Source organism: Pan paniscus, chromosome 18, assembly GCF_029289425.2.
Source record: "Pan paniscus chromosome 18, NHGRI_mPanPan1-v2.0_pri, whole genome shotgun sequence".
NCBI classification, from domain to species: domain Eukaryota; kingdom Metazoa; phylum Chordata; class Mammalia; order Primates; family Hominidae; genus Pan; species Pan paniscus.
In genome coordinates, this window is record NC_073267.2 from 67,880,551 (window position 1) to 67,903,928 (window position 23,378).

At 48.0% G+C, this 23,378-nt stretch overlaps 1 long non-coding RNA gene across 1 annotated transcript; it reads left to right on the top strand.

Moving 5' to 3' along the window:
• The first annotated feature begins 1,118 nt into the window (after positions 1-1,118).
• LOC129394079 (uncharacterized) lies at positions 1,119-22,109 on the top strand. The gene is made up of 3 exons (XR_010110272.1): positions 1,119-1,295; positions 15,580-15,711; positions 17,035-22,109. It is a non-coding gene; the product is annotated as an uncharacterized LOC129394079 (long non-coding RNA).
• Positions 22,110-23,378: the final 1,269 nt, after the last annotated feature.

Here is a 23,378-nt window from a genome sequence, read left to right on the forward strand (position 1 = left end):
CTGGTTTATCCTAGGTCCAGGGAAAAACAGGTCAAGACACATGCCCCAAATCACTAAAGGCAATAAAAGCTTGGTAGGGGTAGGGGTGCCCGCGGTCCTGCTCCCCAGCACTGGAGTGAGCAGGACACTGGCTGCCCCTCAAGATAATTTGAATCTTCAAAAAGTAAGTAAGATGTCCGTTTTTTGGCCAGGTGTGGTGGCTCACGCCTGTAATCCCAGCACTTTGGGAGATGGAGGAGGGTGGATCACCTGAGGTCAGGAGTTCAAGACCAGCCTGGCCAACATGGCATAATCCTATCTCTACTAAAAATACAAAAATCAGGTGGGCATGGTGGCTCACACCTGTAATCCCAACTACTCAGGAGGCTGAGGCATGAGAATGGCTTGAACCCAGGAAGCAGAGGTTGCAGTGAGCCGAGATTGCGCCACTGCACTCCAGCCTGGGCGACAGAGCAAGACGCTGTCTCAAAAAAAAGTCCGTTTTTAGTGCATCTGTAGTTTCAGGTAGGATCATTTAGTAATTAGGGGTCCAGGCTCTGGGCTGGGAGCCCCCAAGTTCAAACCCCAGCTTTGCCATTTTGGAGCCACGTGACGTGGGAGTACGGTGCTTAGCTCGGTGCCCCACTTTCCTCATCTGTAAAACAGGAACCATGATTATACTCACCTGGTAGGATTTTGAGGTGCACTAAATGGGTTCTATGTAAAATGCTTAAAGCAGTGTCCTGCACATGTTAAGCCCTTGAGTAATGCTGGCTAGTGGGGGAGATCGGGAATAAACAAGTAACAATGAGGATTTCAGACAGGGATAGAACCATGAAGAAGACAAGCAGGCTGAGGTGGTAAATAATGGAGGCAAGAGGGGTGGCCGCACTGTAAGAAGGGCCCTCTGGGTAGTCTGTGGAGCCACCGGACATACAGAGGCCTGGAGCATCCAGGCAGGGGAGCCAGGAAGTTAAATCTTTAAATGGGGAACAGCGTAAGCATTCCAGGCTGGAGAAGGATGGTGATATAGTTTGACGATGTCTCCACCCGAGTCTCATCTTGAATTGTAGTTCCCATAATCCCCACGTGTGGTGGGAGGGGCCCCGTGGGAAGTAATTTAATCATGGGGGCGGTTTTCACCGTGCTGTTCTGGTGATAGTGAGTGAGTTCTCACAGATCTGAGAGTTTTATAAGGGGCTTTCCCCCTTTTGCTTGGCACTTCTCTTTCCTGCTGCCATGTGAAGAAGGATGTGTTTGCTTCTCCTTCTGCCATGATCGTAAGTTTCCTGAGGCCTCCCCAGCCATGTTGAACTGTGAGTCAATTAAACTGCTTTCCTTTATAAATTACCTAGTCTCGGGTATGTCCTTATAGCGGTGTGAGAACAGACTAATACAGATGGCCTTGGGAAACCAGGACACCCCCCTTGGGAGGCTTCTGTGATAAAGGAGGTGAGAGATGAAGGTGCCTGGGGCCAGAGGGAGAACTGTGGGGATGTCAAGAAGTGAAGGGAGCCAAGAGGATGTGGTGACGACAGGATTCCAGATGACTTGCAGGCTTGTGGCTTCAGAGCTGGGATGAGAAAGCCCCGGGAGAAACAGCTTTGGCCTAAGATGCCATAGCCCCACCTGGCTGTGCGCTGCAGCCCTCCTACCTCTGTCCGGGGCATGCTTCATCCCACCTGGCTGTAAGCCCAGCAGCACTGGCATAATTTCCCACTTGACTTTTGTCCCTTTCTTTCCACATCGCTCCAAGATATTCACAACTAGTGTTCTTGCTTAGGACATAAGAGTGTGCCCCAGGCCAGGCACAGCAGCTCATGCCAGTAATCCCAGCACTTTGGGAGGCTGAGGTGGGAGGATCACTTGAGGCCAGGAGTTTGAGACCAGCCTGGGCAACATAGTAAGACCACATCTCTACAAATAATTTAAAAATTAGCCAGGTGTGGTGGCAGCACCTGTGGTCCCAACTATTCAGAAAGGCTGAAGTAGGAGAATTGCTTGAGCCTGGGCAGTCGAGGCTGCAGTGAGCCGTGATGGCGCCACTGCACTCCAACCTGGGCAACAGAGCAAGACCCTGTCTCAAAAAAAAAAAGTGCCCCTTATGGCTGCATCACTGTTTACATAACATTTGTCCTTTGCTGGAGACACAGCCTGTTTGTTTTTTTTACAGTTTTTTCTTGTTGTTGTTGTTGTTTTGAAACGGACTCTTACTCTGTCACCCAGGCTGGAGTGCAGTGGCACAATCTCGGCTCACTGCAACCTCTGCTTCCCAGGTTCAAGTGAGTCTCCTGCCTCACCCCTGAGTAGCTGGGGTTACAGGCATGCACCACCACGCCTGGCTAATTTTTGTATTTTTAGTAGAGATGGGGTTTCACCATGTTGGCCAGGCTGCTCTCAAACTCCTGACCTCAAGTGATCTGCCCGCCTCGGCCTCCCAAAGTGCTGGGATTACAGGTGTCAGCCACCAATCCCGGCCTGTTTGTTTTTTAAATAGAGACAGTGTCTTGCTATGTTGCCCAGGCTGGTCTCAAACTCCCGGCTTCAAATGATCCTCCTACCTCGGCCTGCCAAAGTGCTGAGATTACAGATGTGAGCCACTGTGTCCGGCCCAGTGATGGAGCCTGTTTCTATCTAGACAGTAACCAAAACCCATGGCCGTTTCCTAAGACTATCAGTTTGCAAATGGAGTCCTTGAGCAGTTCAGTAAGGGGAAAACATTTTAGAGTTTAGGGGCTTTTATTTTAAAACTTTCATATTTTTACCGTGTTAAATTGATGACATATATAATACATGGTCCTGCATGTACAGACTTCTGAAAGATTCAAGTAACCAGAACAAAACAAGTCCCCTCCACCATCGCCTCCCACACCCACACCCAGCTCCGGGAGGTAACAACATCAACAAACAGATGGCTTCCCTCCAGCCCCTTTCAACGCCTTCATGCTCACATGTAGTCCTTTATGTAGGTTGGATCCTATTATACATTCTGTTCTGTGCCCTCCCTTTTTTACCTAACAATATCTTGGAGATCTATCTACCTTATTCTTGTTTAACAACCACAGAGGTTTTCAGAGTAGGGAAAGATCATATTCTATTTAACCACTCAACTTCTCTGAAGGATTTGGGCTGTTCATAAATTTTCACAATGTTAACGGTGAACGTCACAGGACTTACATGCAGCCGCATGTGCAAGGATTTCTGTAGTGCAGACTTCTGGAAAGGTGGAATTGATGGAGCATAGAGTAAGTACATTTAAAATTCTGATAGGGGGCCGGGCGCGGTGGCTCATGCCTATAATGCCAGCACTTTGGGAAGCCGAGATGGAGGACTGCTAGAGTTCGAGACCAGTCTGGGCAACATAGCAAGACCCCCATCTCTTAAAATTCTGATAGGGACTACCAAATTTTCTGCCCAAAGTCTGCCTTTTTCTAAAAACAAAAAGTATGTTTAATGACAAAAGTAACATTCCTGTAAACATGTAATGAATACAAACAAGACCAGAAAATAAGTTTTAAAACACCCAGAATTTCATTACCTAGAAGTGGCGATATTAACATACATAGTCAATTTGAGTCATTTTACCATGCATATAGGTAGAGATAAATTTTTAATGAAAATGTGGTCAGAACGTAGACTCTTTAGTAACCTGCCTTTTGCAGTTAACTATATGCAACAAAGCTCGTTCCAAGTCATTAAAGATTCTTGGATTTTGTTTTTATTTTTGTTTTGTTTTGTAAAGATGGGCTCTCACTAGGTTGACCAGGTTGGTCTTGAACTCCTGGCCTCAAGCAGTCCTCCCATCTCAGCCTCCCAAAAAGCTGGGATTACAGGCATGAGCCACTGCACCTGGCCTAAAGATACATCTATGGTGACATTCCAGATTCTTAACATCATTTAGGGACAAGAAAAGGGAAGCTTATGTGGAAGGAAGGAAGGTAAAAAAATTTTTTAAGACTATGCTAAAAGCAGCATTGACAATTCCTAACTGCTTATGTAGGAAAATTATTCTACAACTCTGGTTCCTGGAGGTCTTTGAGAACCTGATAAAGCTGAGGCGGGTGCATCACATGAGGCCAGGAGTTCGAGACCAGCCTGGCCAACATGGTGAAACTTCATCTGTACTAAAAATACAAAAATTAGCTGGGCGTGGTGGCAGGCACCTGTAATCCCAGCTACTCAGGAGGCTGAGGCAGGAAAATTGCTTGAACCCAGAGGCAGAAGTTGCAGTGAGCTGGGATTGCGCCCCTGCACTCCAGCCTGGGCAACAGAGCAAAACTCTCTCGAAAATAAAAAGAGTATGGGCTCTTGATTCAGACACAAGAAACACAACTTTGAATCCTGGCTTTACTACATACTCTTCAAACCCTCCGCCTGTTTCTTCACTTGTAAAATACAGACAATAATCAGCAGGTTCTAGGGTTGCTGTGGAGTTTAAATAAGTTCATACACATAAAATGTTTGCAACAAGGTCTACACACAGTAAGTGGTAATTAAATGCCAGCTCTCATTATTTCCAGTGTTTTGCCCTTGTGACATTTCTGACCATATCTTTGTGCACATCTGTGATTACTTCCAAAGGATAAATTCCTAGATGTAGAATAGCTGGGTGGAATCATGAGCATGTTTATGAGATTTGGTTTGGGTTTTTGTTTGTTTGTTTGTTTGAGACAGAGTCTCACTCTGTTGCCCAGGCTGGAGTGCAGTGGCGCAATCTCAGCTCACTGCAACCTCTGCCTCCTGGGTTCAAGTGATTCTCCTGCCTCAGCCTCCTGAGTAGCTGGGATTACAGGCATGCGCCACCATGCCCCACTATTTTTTTTTTTTTTTTTTGTATTTAGTAGAAACGGGGTTTCGCCATGTTGGCCAGGCTGGTCTCGAATCCCTGACCTCAAATGATCCACCCGCCTCGGCCTCCCAAAGTTCTGGGATTATAGGCGTGAGCCACTGAGCCTGGCCATGTTTATAAGATTTTGGACACATGATGCAAAACTCTTCTCTAAAGCCTCAGATTCAATGATGGTTCTAGGACTGGTTAACAATGGTAAAGAAAATGCACAAAAATCCTTGCCCTCTTGGAGTTTCCATTAGAAAGGGAGTAGACAGTCAAACTGAAAATGTGATCTATTGGGAGGTGACAAGTGCTATGGAGGAAAATAAAGCAGGGCTGGGCTTAGGAGGGCTGAGACAGGGTGGGGGCTGCAGTTCTACAGAGGGTGGTCAGGGGGGCTTCCCTGAGAAGGTGACATTGGAGCACAAAGACTTGAAGGAGGGAGGGAAACATGCAGACGCCTGAGGGGAGAGTGTTCCAGGCAGAGGGAATAGCATGTGCAAAGGTCCTGAGGCAGGAACTTGCCTGAGTGGAGGGGGGAGGATGGGAGGAGAAGAGGATAGAGCAGCGAAGGGGTGGGACATGTCATGGAGGGCCTGGTGGGTTGAATCGAGCTACACTTTTTTTGTTTGTTTGAGACAGAGTGTTGCTGTGTTGCCCAGGCTTGAGTGCACTGGCACGATCTCGGCTCACTGTAACCTCCACCTTCCAGGTTCATGCATTTCTGGTGCCTCAGCCTCCCAAGTAGCTGGGACTTAAAGGCATACACCACTACACATGGCTAATTTTTGTATTTTGGGTAAAGACGGGGTTTCGCCATGTTGGCCAGGCTGGTCTCGAACTCCTGACCTCCAATGATCCACCCGTCTTGGCCTCCCAAAGTGCTGGGAGGGAGCAGTGTTAATTTCATACCACTGTAGCTCTAGAAAGGGTGAAGCAGGCATTCAAAGAGACAATGAGAACTAATCAAAATTGTGTTTTCCTTGTTTCAACTTGTGCTTAAATGCACTAAAAGGAAGTGACGACTCTCATTGTTTCCCAAGAAAATCAGAGGTTCCTTGTTTTCTCAGTAAAACATGCGAATATTTCAGATACTCAAGTCCAGATACTTTTTTCCTAAAACACTAAGAACCAAGAGTAAAATGAAAAGACACACGCCTGTTTTGTTTGTTACTGGGTGGTGGTCTCAGAAAAACTATCTGCCAGGCATGCAACCTGAGGCAGTGTCTATCAGGGGAATGTAGGGCTGAGATCACAGTGCCCATGATAGAGGGTACCCGTGCCCAAGGCCTCATCCCTCCTCTTCCTGCCACACGTCCCACCACAAAGCCTCAGTCTCAGAGACACATGCAGAGGGCAGAAAGGCCAGCTCGGAGATTACAGTTCAGGGTGAGGAAGCAGCAAACCACAGATTCATCTGGCGGACCACTGTGGCTGAAATAAGTGAGCTAAAATTTCCACCCACTTCCCCAAACAGCAGAATCTGTGCCTTGAAGAAACTAGGAAGTTCCAGGGGCTTGGGAAGGACCAGAGTTTGACCTGAAATGGTTATAAATGAGGGGAGGGCCAGGTAAGGTGGCTCACACCTGTAATTCCAGCACTTTGGGAGGCTGAGGAGGGTGGGTCACTTGAGGTCAGGAATTGGAGACCAGCCTGGCTAATGGCAAAACCCCGTTTCTACTAAAAATATAAAATTTAGCCGGGTGTGGTGGCAGGTGCCTGTAATCCCAGCTACTTGGGAGGCTGAGGCAGAAGAATTGCTTGACTCTCAGAACTGGAGGTTTCAGTGAGCCAAGACCACACCACTGCACTCCAGCCTAGGCAACAGAGTGAGACTCTGTCTCAAAAAAAAAAAAAAAAAAAAGAAAAGAAAGGAAGCAAATATTGGTATAGTATGAAGGCTGGGGTTGTGGTCCCAGCTACTCGGGATGCGGAGGTGGGAAGATCGCTTGAGCCTGGAAGGATGAGGCTGCAGTGAGCTATGATGGCACCACTGCTGTCCAGCCTGGATAACAGAACGAGACCGTTTCTCAAAAAAAAAAAAAGAAAAGAAAAGAAAAGAAAAAATTGAGGCTGGTAAATGTGCCTGATGGCTTAGGGGGTCAAAAATGCGCCCTGGCTTGATGAAGTGGCTTCTCCACTATTACCAGCATTTCCATTTGTTGCTTTGCTTGTCGACAATATGTCACTGATCACCTACTGTGCACAGGCACAGGGCCAGGTGCCCAAAGAGAGGATAGAAAGAAATATATCTGGAGGAGCTGCCAGTTCCTGCAGGGGACGGAGGGACACTCTGAACCACAAGAGCCTTGGCAAAGTGCCTCTCAAGCCTTCCCTTCTCCAAGTTAACACTTATCAGCTTGTTCTTTTTCTCCTCCTTTCCTTTCCCCTTTTCTTTGTCTCCATTCTCTCTCCTTCCTTCCCTCTCTTCTTCTTTCCTTCCTTCTTTCTCTTTTGCAGATTGGTACAGCTTTATCATCAAGAAGTTAGAGTTCACATAATAATTTGTCTTGATAACTGTACCTTAGTTCAATTTCATTTTTAGCAGAAATAACAAGTGCTTGTTGAAAAGATAAAACCATATGAAAACATCAAAATAAACCTGGCAAATCCTCACTATCTCCATGCCCCACTCTTCCTCTCCTGAGAATCACTATTAACAACTTACCATTTACTTTCCAGGTAAGACTTTTCTCCCACATGCATACACATATTTCTGTATACAGTTTTTAGAAAGTGAATATGAATTCTTCCTGTTTAACTTACTGCTGTGTTCTCAGCCCTGGCACATAGTAGGCATTGAAAGCATTTCTTGAACAAATAAATTATGAATTTCTGAAAATTATCTCTTATTCAAAAATACATCATGGGCCGGACACAGTGGCTCAAGCCTGTAATCCCAGCACTTTGGAAAGCTGAGGCAGGTGGATCACTCGAGGTCAGGGGTTCGAAATCAGCCTGGCCAACATGGTGAAACCCCGTCTCTTTCAAAAAATACAAAAATTAGCTGGGTTTGGTGGCATGAGTCTGTAATCCCAGCTGCCCGGGAGGCTGAGGTGGGAGAATCGCTTGAACCCAGGAGGGAGAGGTTGCAGTGAGCCAAGATCACGCCACTGCACTCCAGCCTGGGCAACAGAGTAAGAACCTGTCTCAAAATAAATAAACAAATAAATAATACATCGCGGACATCCTTCCATGTCACCTACCTCCATCTTTTTATGGCTGTGTGATATTCCATAGAATGGCTGCATCATTATCCAACCAGAACCCTGTTGTCAGATGTTAGGCTGTCTCTGTGTTTTCATTATTTGAGATGATTGTTCCTACATCCTTGCACACTTGTGTATTCTGTAGGCAAGTGTAGAGGACAGAATAATGGCCTTCCAAAGATGCCCACATGCTAATGCTCAGAACCTGTGAATTTGTTACCTTGCATGACAAGAGACTTGCAGACGTGCTTAAATTAAGGCTCTTGCGGTAGGTGGGGGGAGGTGATCCTGGATTGTGGGGTAAGCCCATAATAATCATAAGGGTCCTTGTAAGAGAGAGGCAAGAGAGTCACAGAGCAGGCCATGTGATGCAGAAGCAGAAAGGAAGAAGGAGATGCAGTGACAGAAGCAGAGGCCAGAGTGATGCCATTGTTGAAAGGACTACAAGCCAAAGGAGGCCTCTAGAAGCTGGAAAAGGCGAGGAAATGAAGTCTTCCCTGTAGCCTCCAGGATTGTGGCCTTGCCAACCCATTGGACTTCTGTCCTCCAGAACTATGAGGTTATGAATTTGTGCTCCTTAGCCTGCCCAATTCGTTATTGTGATTTGTTATCGCCAAAATAAGATGCAAACTCAGCCAGAGACCTAGAAATGAAATCGCTGGCATCTTAGTCTGTTCAGGCTGCTATAAAAAACACCATACCCTGGGTGGCTTATAAAGAGCAGAAATTTACATTTGACAGTTCTAGAGGCTGGGAAGTCCAAGATCAAGATGCCAATAATTCCTTGTCTGGTGAGGGCCTGTTTCCTGGTTCATAGATGGCACTTTCTGGCTGTGTCCTCCCATGGTGGAAGCAGTTAGTTAGCTCTCTGTGGCCTCCTTCATGAGGGCTCTGCCTCATCACCTCCCAAAGCACCCCACTTCCTAATACCATCACTTTGGTGATATGAATTTGTCACGAGAGCTGGGGGAGACGTAAACCTTCAGACCGAAGCACTGGCTCAAGACTAAATTCATTTTCTAAATTCATGCACCATCACTCATACACACAACGGTTTCCATCCCGCTCACTGCCCTCCAGCTGCTGTCTAATATTTCTATGACCTTCTCAAAATGTCAATCCCAGAACGACCTGCCTGTCCACACACTGCTGACCCGTGCATAGTAAGCATTCTGCTGGGTTTGATCAGCATCCTTGGGAACTGCACATTAAGCTGTGCTCATTCAGCTAGAAATGACCTGAGCGCTTCAGTCTTCAGTCACGCCTCTGCTGTCCTGTTCTCGTGCCATTGGTTTGTTTTTGACATTGGGGCAGAACTTTACTTTTATCCCTCCTAAATTTCACATTGTCTAAGTAAAATGGGGAGAGATGAGAATCTTCAGTGTCAAATTACTGAGTAGTTCTTTGTTGCCATTTCATTTCCATGAGTTTTTGGAGAATGGAAAGAGCAGGTGGATTTGGCCCTTAAATCTCATAGGGAAAAAGAAAGTGAATAGAAACAACATCATAAATAATAGAGAGGGTAAAAGCCTCCATATCAGAAATGGCTCAACCTCAGGGATTTTAACGCCTAAGAAGTGATATTTATTTTTTATTTTTTATTATTTTTTTGAAACAGGGTCTCACTCTGTCGTCCAGGCTGGAATGCAGTGGCACGATCTTGGCTCACTGCAGCTTCGGCCTCCTGGGCTCAAGTGATCCTCCCACCTTAGCCTCTCAAGTAGCTGGGACTACAGGCACACACCACCGCACACAGCTAATTTTTGTTGTTGTTGTTGTTGTTGTTGTTGAAACAGGGTTTCACCATGTTGCCCAGGCTGGTCTCAAACTCCTGACCTCAAACGATCCGCCTGCCTCGGCCTCCCAAAGTGCTGGGATTACAGGTGTGAGCCACCGCACCTTGATCAGAAGTGATATTTATACAGGAAAGCTCCATAGAACAGTCCAGCTCAGCAGGGACTGGTTTAATGTTGGGAATTCTATTTTGTCATTAGTTCCAGAGCAGCCAAACCACCAAAATATCACTTGGATGCTGCCAGCTTCCTCCAGTGCAGGCAGAGGAGGTGTCCTGGGAGCCCACAGGCTGCATCCCCATGGGACAGACGCCCCCATCAGTCCCCTAGGACCCCGCCCAGTATAGGGCAAGCAAGCTCTCAATGGTTGACAGTCCCTTGGGTCTTTATGTCCTGACTAGGAATAGGAGGTCTTACAAAACTGAAACAAGTTAGAATTTGAAGACGGCTAATTCCATCCCGGCCCCTCCTTTTACAGACAGAAACCGAGGCTGGGTCATCGGCTCCAGAATTCACCAGGCTGTGCATTGTAGAACCTCCTCATGGGCGGGCTCTGTGCGCAGGCTTTACTCTGGCCAATGGCAGGTGTGTTACCAGACAGGAACGCTTCTGGACAATGCTCCCCTACTCTTGCGTCAGAAGCACTGGATTCCTTTCCTGTGGTTGTCGTAACAAAACACCACAAACTAGGTGGCTTATAACAACAGAGATTTATTCTCTCACAGTTCTAGGGGCTAGAAATCCAAAATCAAGGTGTCAGCGGGGCCACGCTCCCTCTGAAGGCTCTAGGGGAGAATCCTTCCTTGCCTCTTCCTAATTTCTGGTGGTTTCCTTGGCCGCAGCTGCGTCAGTCTGATCTCTGCCTCCATCGTCACGCACAGTCTTCTGCTGTGTGTCACTGTGCTCTCTTCGTTCTGTGCATGTCTGTCTCTGTGGCCAAATTTTCCCTTTTATAGACACCAGTCATATTAGATTACAGCCAACCCTAATGAGCTCTTCTTAAATTGATGACATCTGTAAAATTCCTATTCCCAAAATAAAGTCACATTTACTGATATGGGGGTGAGGACTTCAACATATATTTTTTATTATTTATTTATTTATTGAGATGGATTCTCATTCTGTCACCCAGGCTGGAGTGCAGTGGTGTGATCTCAGCTCACTGCAACCTCCACCTCCCAGGTTCAAGCGATTCTCCAGCCTCAGCCTCCCGAGTAGCTGGGGCTACAGGCATGCGCCATTGTGCCTGGCTAATTTTTGTATTTTTAGTAGAGACAGGGTTTCACCATGTTGGCCAGGATGGTCTTGAACTCCTGACCTCAGATGATCCACCCACCTCAGCCTCCCAAAGTGCTGGTATTACAGGCATGAGCCACCACACCAGGACTTCAACATATATTTTAGAGATGCAGTTCAACCCATAACAAGCACCTTCTACCAGGAGACAGAATGAAGCTGGTAACAAAGGCCCAGAGACACTGGTTCCTTTAGCCAGAGCCTGGTGATCCTGCGGAGTACCTCGACAGGCAACCCTGAAACTAGTATCCCTGGGCCAGATGTTTAATGGGCATGTAAGAGGCTGTCCCTGAGTCAGAGCTTGCAGAAGGAGTGGCTGGTACAAGGTCCAGCCTTTCCTCAACTGTCCTGAGCCCCTAACTCAGCAAAAAAGAAGCCCTGGCGTTCTTCAGCCACCTGCCATAGGGTCCAGCAAGCAATTGTCATGACTACTTACTCACATCCTTGCCATCTTTCCTCCCTCGCTCCAAGAGGCTCACCAAAGCACCCGTCCCTACCCCACACACGGCTTTCCCTGAGAAGAGCTCTGATTAATTCACATGGTCACCTCCTTCTCATGGCATTTCCAATATGTCATGGTGCCCCTTACTGACTGGCCTCCCAGGCAGCTCTCGGGCTTGCAGCTCTCAGCCTTGGAGAACGAGGCTGCACCATGTCCAGGGCCTTGCTGCCTGGGTGCTTACTGGTTTCAAAACATTGCCACTGGGCTGCTTGTCCTGATCCTTCCTCCGACTTAGTTCAGTCAAGGTTTGCAGATGTACCCTAATCTGTCACCTGGAAAACATCAAGACCCAGCCTGTCCTGTTTGTGTGTGGCCACTCAGGCTAATCCATTCTGCAGGGGCAGGGAAGGCAGCCCAGACTGCTTCCTTCCAAGTTCTTTCATCTGTGACTGGATGCATTTCTCAAGCCCACTCTCGGCCTAGATAGAAAATTGCAGCAGAGCTTTTACGTTGGGCAGTTCTAAAAATGCCTCCTAAGAGCTTGCACCTGTGCTGAGTGCTTCCCCTGTGTAATAGAAGCGCAGGTATGAAGGTGGGAATGTTCCCAGCTGTCCCAGGCCCACTTAAGAGGGCTCTGGCATTGCCTACTGTTTGCTTCCACGCCCTCCCTAAAGCATCTTGCCACTGCCAGACAAGTTCTGAGAGACAGAAGGGGAAAGAACTGTCCCGAGGAAGCAAGGTCAAAGGCAGTACACCTCATGGTAGGTGGCAACAGGACTGCATGCAGACTCACCCATTGAACATGCTATGAGTGCTGCCTTCTGTAATTGGGCCCCTGGCTGCAGGGCAGAGGCCTGGCAAGGTGGCAGGGGTGGAGCAGACATGAGTAGAAGAAGGAGATTTTCTGTAGAGGAGGATAAGCATCTTATGGGAGTTGCATGTGTTACAGAGGACGGTGACGAGCCCAGAGTGGCTGTGGCATATACGCCTAGACCCCCATCATGTTCTTCAGGAGACATGAGCACTCACTGGAATTCCAATGGGCTGTTGTTCTTTTAGACTCTACCCCGAGACTGGACCACATGGGTCTCAAAACCTCCATAGGGTCCCACTTGCATTGTCCTATATGATCCTCACAACCACCCGGAAGCATTGGTGTTATTATTATCCCCATTTTACAGATGAGAAAATCAAGGGCCAGGCAGGCCAAGTGACTGGCTAAAGATCTCCCACAGCCGATATGTGCAGAGCTGGTGTTCCGTGAAAGAGCCTATATTAGTTAGGGTTCTCTAGAGGGACAGGACTAATAGGATATATATATATATGTTTATTAAGAATTAACTCACATGATCACAACGTCCCACAATAGGCTGTCTGCAAGATGAGGAGCAAGGAGATTCAGTCCAAGTCACAAAACTGAAGAACCTGGAGTCTGATACTTGAGGGCAGGAAGCATCCAGCATGAGAGAAAGATGTAGGCTGGGAGGCTAGGACAGTCTAGTCTTTTCATTTTTTTTTTTTTTTTTTTTTTTTTTTTGCTTGCTTTATAGTCTTTCCTCACTGGCAGCAGATTAGATTGTGACCACCCAGATTAAGAGTGGGTCTGCCTTTCCCAGCCCACTGATTCAAATGTTAATCTCCTTTGGCAACACCCTCACAGACACACCCAGGATCAATACTTTGCATCCTTCAATCCAATCAAGTTGATACTCAGTATTAACTATCACAGAGCCATATGTGCAAAGCGATCCCCAAATGCCAAAGGAGCCGAGAAACAAAGGAGGCAGACAAATCCTGTTTGTCAGAATTGGATGATTTATTGGGGGAACTCACAGACAGAAGCGTGGTCTTGGGTGGCCATAATACAGGTAGATCTCCCACTGTTACTCCCAAGACCTCAGGCTTGTATACCATAGAGAAAGGGTACATGTGTTCCAGCAAGAAAATTACAGGCAGCCCTCCAGAACAGGCAAGAACGCTGCGTGCGTCACAGCCCACAATTTATGCGATAACATCAAGGTTGATGTGTTCTTACACTAGGGACAGGAAATAAAGTAGAAACAAGGAGGCATTCACAGGACTAAGCTAATCAGAAGTCAAACCTAGGGATGCATCCAAGATGGAGTTGCTCTTGTCTCTACAGCTAGGATTTAGAACCTGGACCTGGACGCCTCACTGCTTCCTGCTTCCTTAGTGCCTTGTGGCCTGGAGTCAGAATAATCTAGCTCAAACTTGGGAGTCAAATGCTCCAGGGTCTTGAACTGGCCAGAGCTCTCAATGCCATAAGTGCCTACAACCCTCTTGGGATGTGCTGTGGGGGCACCATCAGGTGTCTCTGCAGCCCAGGAAAGGCATTCACAATGCCCTCGGGGAGAGTCTGCAAGGGCTGGCCAGAGGCGCTGCCCACAAGGAAAGCTGGCCTAATGTGCTCTGGCTTCCCGCCTTTCTCCATTTGGTCTAAGAACAGAGAACACCCTCATCCCCCACCCTTACCCACACCCCCACTCCCAGGACTCCCCGGGCTGCAAGGGTCACATGGCTGGGAGGAGGTGAGTCTGAGTGGGTTCCCTCCCAGCAGGCTGTCAGTCTGAGATTACAAATAACTGGCAGTTCCCATAATTACTGGGCTGCCCAGAAGCCCGGGCCATCTATTCTGAAGTAAGGGTGACTAAAGGTCAGGGCTCCACGATCAGCCCCGGCTCAGGTCCTGGTTCTTCCATGGTACTGGTCTCATGACCTCAGGCATGTGAGCGAGGCACGCAAGACTGGGGCTGGCACGCAGCTCACCCTCACTGCTGCATTCAGTCCATTCCAGCACCCATCCATGAATCAGCACCCATTCTCCTGGCCAGCAGCCATCCCCTGACTGATCAGCGCCCATCCCTCCTGACCAGGACCCATTCCCTCCAATTAGCACCCACCCTCCTGACCAGGACCCATCCCCCTGACAAGCACACATCCCTCCTGGCCAGCACCCATCCCTCCTAACCAGGACCCATCCCCCTGACCAGCACCCATCCCCCTGACCAGCACCCATTCCTTGATCAGCACCCATCCCCCGAACCAGACTACCACCTTTCCCCCAACCAGCACCCATCCCCCTGATCAGCACCTATCTCCCTTGACCTGCACCGAATCCTCCTGATCAGCACCCATCCCCCTGACCAGCACCCATTCCCTGACCCCGCCACAACACCCGGCTAATTTTTTGTGTTTTTAGTAGAGACGGGGTTTCTCCATGTTGGTCAAGCTGGTTTCAAACTCCCAATCTCACGTGATCCACCCGCCTCAGCCTCCCAAAGTGCTGGGATTGCAGACATGAGCCACCGCGCCCCACTGCCTCATCACCTCTTAAAGGCCCCACCTCTTAATACTATCACATGGCCATTAAGTTTCAATACTTGGGCCAGACACAGTGGCTCAGGCCTGTAATCTCAGCACTTGAGGAGGGTGAGGCAGGAGGATAGCTTGAGGCCAGAAGTTCAAGACCAGCCTGGGTAACATAGCAAGACCCCATCTCTACAAAATAAAAATTAAAAAATTAGGCGTGGCATCATGCCTGTCATCTTGGCTACTCCAGAGACTGAGTCGGGAGGATCGTTTGAGCCCAGGGGGTTGAGGCTATAGTGAGCCATGTTCATGTCACTGCACTCCAGCCTGGGCAACAGACTGAGACCTTGTCTCTAAAATAAAGAGTTTCAACCCCTGGATTTTGGAGAGGACACTTTCAAATCATAGCAAAACTTAGTCCCCGATGTGATGGTACTAGGAAGTGGGCCTTTGAGGGGTGAGATGTAAGGGTGGGGCCCTCAGGAATGGGATTAGTGTTCCTTGTAAATGAGGCCCAAGGGAGTTCATAGGACACAGCTAGAAGGCACCATCCATGAATCAGAAAGTAGGCCCTCACTAGACACTGAATCTGCTGGTGCTTTGATCTTGGACTTCCCAGTCTCCAGGACTGTGAGCAACACATTTCTGTTGTGTATAAGCCACTCAGTCTATGATGTTTCATTATTGCACCCCCAACAGGCAAAGACACTTTCAGAAGAGGAACGAAGGCCTGGAAGGAAAAGCATCAGGGGAACGACCCTTACGTCTCTCCTCCTCCCTCCAGTCTCCCACCAGTGCTCCCATTGGCTGAAGCCAACCAGAAGCCACAGGGTAAGGGATCCCAGGCCATAGGGCACCCCCAGGTCAGCCATCCAGGGTTCGGAGCAAGCTGAAGGGAAGCTGGTAGGTGGAGAGGGGCAAATGGAGAACAGTCAAGTCTGGGCAGATGGCACTGTGCATGTAAAACCCAGCTAGGAGAGCCACCAGAGGGCTGGTGAGCAGCCAGAACCCAGCTCTTCAAATCTTCAGGCCAGTGTCCTCACCTGTAAAACAAGGATTTGAACCCAAAGAACACCAAGATCCCCTCTCATACTAGGATTCCAGCTGATAACCCCGGCCTGGGCCTGGGCTCTGCTCTTTGCCCCTGCTGCCCCTAGCAGAGAAGTAGTCCAGCAAGTGTTTTCTGAAGGTGATGAAACGCTGCTTTTGGCAGTTTGCAAGGTGTACTAATGAAAGGCAAGATGCTCTTGGCAGCAATTGTATCTTCAAACATGGAGCATATATGCGTCTACCTATGTTAAAATTATAGACAAAAATAATGAATTGAGGCATTTAAAAAAGACTGGAAGGAAAAACAACCACAGATTTTGACAGCTATGGTCTGTGGGTGTTTTTTGCTTTTTATAGTTTTCTGTGTTTGCAATTTTTCTAAGTTGAGCGTGGCGGGGTGGGGGAAGTAAGGAAAAATAGTGTGAAACAAAATTCTTTGGACCTTAAGCCTGAATTAGAGTTTAAGAAAATTAGGCTACGGGCCAGGCATGATGGCTCACACTTGGAATCTCAGCATTTTGGGATGCCGAGGCAGGAGGATTGCTTGAGGCCAGGAGTTCCAGACCAGCCTGAGCAACATAGTGAGACCTCACCTCTACAAAAAATTAAAAACTTAGCCAGCATGGTGGCACATGCCTGTAGTCCCAGCTACTCAGGAGACTGAGGCAGGGGGATGGCTTGAGCCCAGGAGTTAGAGGCTGTAGTGAGCTATGACCACATCACTCCATTCCAGCCTAGACAACAGAGCAAGTCTCCATCTCAGAAAAAAAGAAAAGAAAAGTTGGCTCTGGCCCAGGAGCACGTGGTACAAGATCCTCCTGATTCCCTCCCTCTTCCATCCATCCCTCCTTTTCTCCATATTGACCAAGCACTAAGTATGTCCTGTACCAGTGAGAGGCATCAGAAATGCAATGATAGCAAGGGAGGACCTCCTGCCCCATCAGTAACAAAGGAGAGCATATAAGCATTTTGTTTCGTGGCTTTATTTTTCTTTGAAATAACTGCCCCATGTTTTTCTGTCTCAAACAAATCAGCTGACCTAATTAGTAATGTCCTATGAGTGGTGGTTTTCTGTAATCTGTTGCATCCTCATTTGTCTTTCAGAAGCCCACTGTCTGTTCAGATTTCTGGCCCTTGGAAAACTGCAGAGCTCAACGATTAAAAGAATGGACTTTGGAGCCAGGTGACCCTGGATTCCAATCCTGTCTCCACCACTCCAGGCTCTGAGACCTGGGCCAGTCACTCTGCCCTTCTGGCTTTAGCTTCTCCATTTGTAAAACAGCACAGAGTGCCAGACAGGTCAGACTGAATGACAGACAGAAGGGACTTAGCGTCTTCTATGCACTGGATTATGTTCCCCTAAAATTCATATACGGAAGCCCTAACCCCCAGTGTGATGGGATTTGGAGATGGGGCCTTTGGAATGTGCTTATAGCTAGGTGAGGGTATGAGGGTGGGGCCCTCATGATGGGATTAGCGCCCTTATAAGAAGAGACACCAAAGAGCTTGCACGCATGTGCTCTCTCTCTCTTTCTCTCACACACACACACACGCACACACACACACACTCACACACTCTCTCTCTCTCTCCCATGCACAAAGAAGAGGTCATGTTGGCCAGGTGCAGTGGCTCATGCCTGTAATCCCAGCACTTTAGGAGGCTGAGGCAGGAGGATCGCTTGTGCCCAGGAGTTCAAGACCAGCCTGGGCAACATAATGAGACCTTGTCTCTACAAAAATTGTTTACAAAATTAGCTGGGCATCGTGGTGCATACCTGTAGTCCCAGCCATTTGGGAAGCTGGGGTGGGAGGCTCACTTGAGCTCAGGAGGTCAAGGCTGCAGCAAGCTGTGACCATGCCATTGCACTCCAGCCTGGGTGACAGAGTGAGACTCTGTCTCAAAAAAAAAAAAAAAGAAAAAGAAAAGGTGATATGGGCACACAATGAGATGACCACCACGTGTAAGCCAAAAGAAGAGGCTTCAGGATGAAACCTACCTTGCCAGCACCTTGATCTTGGACACCCCATCCTCCATAATTGTGAGAAATTCTTCTTGGGTTAAGCCACCCAGTCTATGGTATTTCATTATGGCAGCCTGAGCTAGGGCAGCATAGCTGCAGGAGCAGTGATGGCATGCACTTCTGAAGCCTCTGGTTCATGTCCATCATTAGGTTGGGTCAGGCACCTATCAGTCAGGGAGCTGCAACCACCCCTGTCTGCACTTCCCCAAGGAGTGACTGACCCTCCAGGGCCCTTCTGCTCCCAGCTCCTCCACCTCATCTGCCAATTGTTACCAGACTCCCTGTGCACAGCCCTGAGCTGACGGGGGATCTTGAACCCAGGTTTGTTCCCGTGTACCCTGATCTAGGGGAAGCATCCAGTGGAAGCTGCTGCTTGGCCTCCAGGCCCCAAAGATATGACACAGATGCCTGCAGCCTTGCCCACCACTACCACTCATCTAAGGAATGTGTCCAGAACCTGCAGACTCTGTGTATGTGTCCATGAAACAAAAGGCTGAATTATTTCCTGATGTTTCACTTCAGACTGAGGTTTGCTGCAAAAGATGAAGGGAGACAGAAAGAGATTCACCCACAGAAATGAGACCTCATTTCTGGAGGGGGAGAGGCCAGGGAATGGGTGACCCTCCAGAAGGATGAGCTAGAAAAACAGGGTCTCCCAATAAGCAGGTGTGCAGAGCACAGCAACAGGAAACTCATGCAGCAGGCATGAATGAATGAAGGGCCTGCTGTTTACCAGTCCCTGCAGGCGCTCTGGGATATAGACAGGCCACAGGCCATGGGGGCTTAGTGGTCCACAACCCCAGGTGCAACCCAGCCCCTCCACTTAGCATCTGCTCGAGGCCAAAAACATCTGCTGTTATTTCTGCCCGCATCCGTTTTCTATCCCTCTGGGAACCATACCCCTGTTGTCCTCTGGGGATCCATCCCATTGGTTCACATGTTCCCAGAGAAGCTGATAAGTTCCGGGGGAGGAGCCCATGATGCCTCTCACCCCAAGCCAATCAATAACTCCAACGCTCCCAGCCATGGTGGGTACAGGCATGTGACCAGTTCAGAACACTGGTCACATTCCTGACACGAGCAAATTCACTGGACCTGAAACCAGAGAGGAAGTAGGAACTAGAACGCCTGTCTCCATCTGGCCACAAAATGGAGCCTGAAATTGAAGTGAACGCAACAGAAGCAAGAGCCAGAGATGAGAAACCAAGGCTTCTCTGGGTCAGCGGTGCCTGAAACAGATGCATCCCCAGGCCTCTCAGTTCACTGAGTAAATGACGTTTTTTTTGTGAGACGGAGCCTTGCTCTGTCGCCCAGGCTGGAGTGCAGTGGCAGCAATCTCGGCTCACTGCAAGCTCTGCCTCCCGGGTTCACACCATTTTCCTGCCTCAGCCTCCCAAGTAGCTGAGACTAAAGGCACCCGCCACCACGCCTGGCTAAATTTTTAAATATTTTTTAGTAGAGATGGGGTTTCACCGTGTTAGCCAGGATGGTCTCTATCTCCTGACCTTGTGATCCACCCGCCTCGGCCTCCCAAAATGCTGGGATTACAGGTGTGAGCCACCGTGCCTGGCTGTAAATGACCTTTTTTAAAAAACAGAACAAAAAAAACTATTTTCTGTATAAGCCAGTTTAAATTTTTATCACATACAACAGTTGTAATACATGTTCATACACAAACCAAGTGCAGATTTCTAAAAAAAATAGGGTGTGAACAAAAGACAACGGCGTCTCTAGGTTGCACTTGGTTACTTGTGGTAGGTGAGGGATTTGTTGATAAGGGGCAGATTTGTGATTACTGTTGGAGCTTATCCAATGCAGACAAAAGAGCTTCTCATCTAAGTGGCTTTGTGGATACCAGATAGAGCATGACCTTTTCTTTCCCCTTCCTTTTTGAGGGTGCTGCACAAGCTGGCAGATTGGTCCTTGGGAACCCCAAGGGGAGATGCCCCCATGCACCCTCTGAGGGACCTTTGAGGTTAGAGACCTTCGATTGCCCCCCACCCCCACCCCTGCAGCTGTCTGGGATGGCCATAGGTCCAGGCAGGCTCACTTACCCAGCATTAACACACCAAACTCACCCGGGAATGGGATTCTTAGATCAAGAGAGGGGCAAAGAAAGAAGAGAAGGTTGGCAGAGTGACAGAAGGAATTTCATGTCCAGATGGGGAGTGGCAGGAAGCAGCTAGATCTGTTCTTAGTCAAGTAACAGAACTTGGCACCCATAGGGGCTCAATAGACTGGTGCTCTCATACATACAAAAGAACAAACGAAGGAACGAGTAGACCTCTCAGAGGAGCAGCATAGAGATGGCTATGATCCAGGAGTTTCTCAAGACTTTGGGATGCCATTTGGCAGAGTGTACCCCAAGTTTGTCATTCAGATTTTTGCCACATTTCCATGCTACTTCACTGTCACTAACTATATATATCTATATATACACACACATATACGTATATATATACATATATGTATACATACATATGTATACATGTATATGTGTATATATATCTATATATAGAGAGAGATATATATATATATAGAGAGAGAGAGAGAGAGACTTGCTCTGTTGCCCAGGCTAGAGTGCAGTGGTGCAGTTTTGGCTCACTGCAACCTCCGCCTCCTGGATTCAAGCCATTCTCCTGCCTCAGCCTCCTGAGTAGCTAGGACTACAGGCCCACACTGCCATGAGAGCTAATTTTTGTATTTTTAGTAGTGACGGTGTTTCACCATATTGGCTAGGATGGTCTTGAACTCCTGAACTCAAATGATCTGCCCATGTTGGCCTCCCAAAGTGCTGGGATTACAGGCATGAGCCACCGTGCCTAGCCCAATTTTGTTTTTAATGGATGAATGATCAAATGCATGAATTTTGTGCCTGTTTCCTCTAGGAAATTTGGTATGTTTGGAGGACAGGGTGTCTGCCTTCTTCCTGACTGTAATCTCTGATCTTCCTCTACATCTACTGACATCTTCTTTCTTCTTTCTTCTTCTTCTTCCTCTTCCTCTTTTTTTTGACAGAGTCTTGCTCTGTTGCCCAGGCTGGAGTGCAGTGGTGTGATCTCAGCTCACTGCAACTTCTGCCTCCTGGGTTCTGCCTCCTGTCTCAGACTCCCAAGTAGGTGGGACTACAGGCACGCATCACCATGCCTGGCTAATTTTTGTATTTTTAGTAGAGACGGGGTTTGGCCATGTTGGCCAAGCTGGTCTTGAACTCCTGACCTCAGGTGATCTGCCTGCCTTGGCCTCCCAAAGTGCTGGGATTACAGGCATGAGCCACCACATCTGGCCTATTTTTATTTATTTATTTTAATTTTGAGACAGCGTCTTGCTCTGTCACTCAGGCTGGAGTGCCGTGGCACAATCATGGCCTACTGCAGCTTTGACCTCCTGGGCTCGAATGATCCTCCCACCTCAGCCTCCCTAAGTAGCTGGGATTATAAGCGTGCACCGCCACACCCAGCTAATTTTTTATTTTTTGTAAAGATGGGGTCTCCCTATGTTTCCCAGGCTGGTCTTGAACTCTTGGGCTCAAGCAATCCTCCCATCTCAGCCTCCCAAATTGCTGGAATTACAGGCATGATCCACCGTGCCAGGCTGATTTATGGTTTCTAATGGAGCAAAGACACAGATGACAGAGCAGGAGCACCGTCATCTCAGACAAACACCGCCACTTTAAGCTCCAGCTCCCTTCTTAGCCTTATGCATTTTAAGGAAATCACTTCCCTTCTAACTACAAGCAGCCAGAAAGAGCAAACAGTGAAACACAGATAAAACAACTCAGGCACAGAGGGAGGTAGGGGGAAAGTCTCTTGGGTAAATGCTAAACTTCACCCTCATACAATGGGCTCCAGTAAAACAGTGGGCCTTAATAAGTACATTTCTTTCCCTTCAGGTGCACTAAAATAGGGATGGTAAAGGCAGACTCGGTGGGTATGTCTGCAGCTGCAGAAAGATGTATGGGAAGAGACACACAACTCTCTCTCCCGAATAAGCACAATAAAAAAACACAAAAGCAGTCCGAGCCTGTAATAAACTCTCCTAACCTGAATCCTTAAAAACTCTTAGTCTGTAAAAAAGTGTGCCTCTAACCTAACTTGGCCAAACACCCCTCTCAGGTTTGTTTTCTCTAAAATAAACTTGTCTTAACTGCCAAGCCACCTTTCATGTTTCTTTCCTCTTTCTTTAATTCTTACAGCTGACACTGTTAACACTACTGTAGTTTGTTGCTACAGTGATAATTGAAGGAAATACTCAGTTGCAGTTAGAGGTTAGTGAAAAGAAAGATGGACACTTTTCTGTCCCTTGCTTTAAACGTAGGTTTTATTATCATTTAGCTATGGTGACCCCAACAGATCAAGAGCTGGGGCTGACTGCTGTTGAAATGATAGCTTGCTATTCACAGATCCCAGAGGAGGAGGCACACCACGCCACGCAGGACAACATGGGGTTTGTCAGGAAGCAAAGCAAACAGGAGGAAAACTGGGCCAGGGCTTTTATTGTGATTTTTGCAGGAAGGAATGGGTGAGACAGGGTACACAGGCTTCGAATTTGCCAGTTTGAATAATTTCAGGGGGTACTAGGGCATAGGGGCTGTCTCTAGTTGTCTGAAGGTGATTAGGGCTGGAGAAGAGTGGCCCAGTGTGTAAAAGCCCAATGCAGCAGGTGGCTGTGGTGTTCGGGCTCTGGCGGTTAGGAGAGTCATTTACTATCACTAGGAATTGGCTGGCCCTGCAAGGGGGAGTCTCTCCAGGGCCAGGAAAGTCTCAGATGTCAAAACATCAGAAACATGTGATTAGTACACCCATCCAAATTCACAGGCTCCCTCACTTTTTACCCGTGGCCACCAGGGTAAGAACCCTATCTGAGAAAGCCCCCAGCTGAGAATGGCAGCATTAAAACCTGAGAGTCAGAGGTCTGAAACCCAGTGCCTTCCAGGGTCAGGTGGATGACATCGGTGAGCCAGGTATAAAGGACAGCAAGGGGTGGCGAATGTGGGGACCCAGGTGTTCATGCCTCATAAAGCCAGCTGCTGTCAGCTCCAGCTAGTGGCTACCCAGTGTTGCCAAATCTTCTGAGCTTTCATGAGAAGCCAGAGATCTAGATTGTGTGTGTGCATGTGCATATGATGTACATGAGACAGAGAGAAATCTTGATTTTTTAATGTTTGCGATTCTTTAAAAAAAATTAACTTTGAGTAAAGCAGATTAATATATTAATAGTAAAAAAATTTTTTTAATTGTATAAATAAATAAATGCATCCCTGGATTGCAACAGACTTGGGGCCACCAGCTGGCAGCCTCTGCCTTGGTTTGTCCCCACCCAGCCTGTCTGGCTCCCCCAGGGTCCTTCTCATCCCCAGAGCATCCCTCATCTTGCTGTGGGAGACAGTGGCTCCTCTGATTCTGGGCTTGTTTCTTTTGCCTGTGA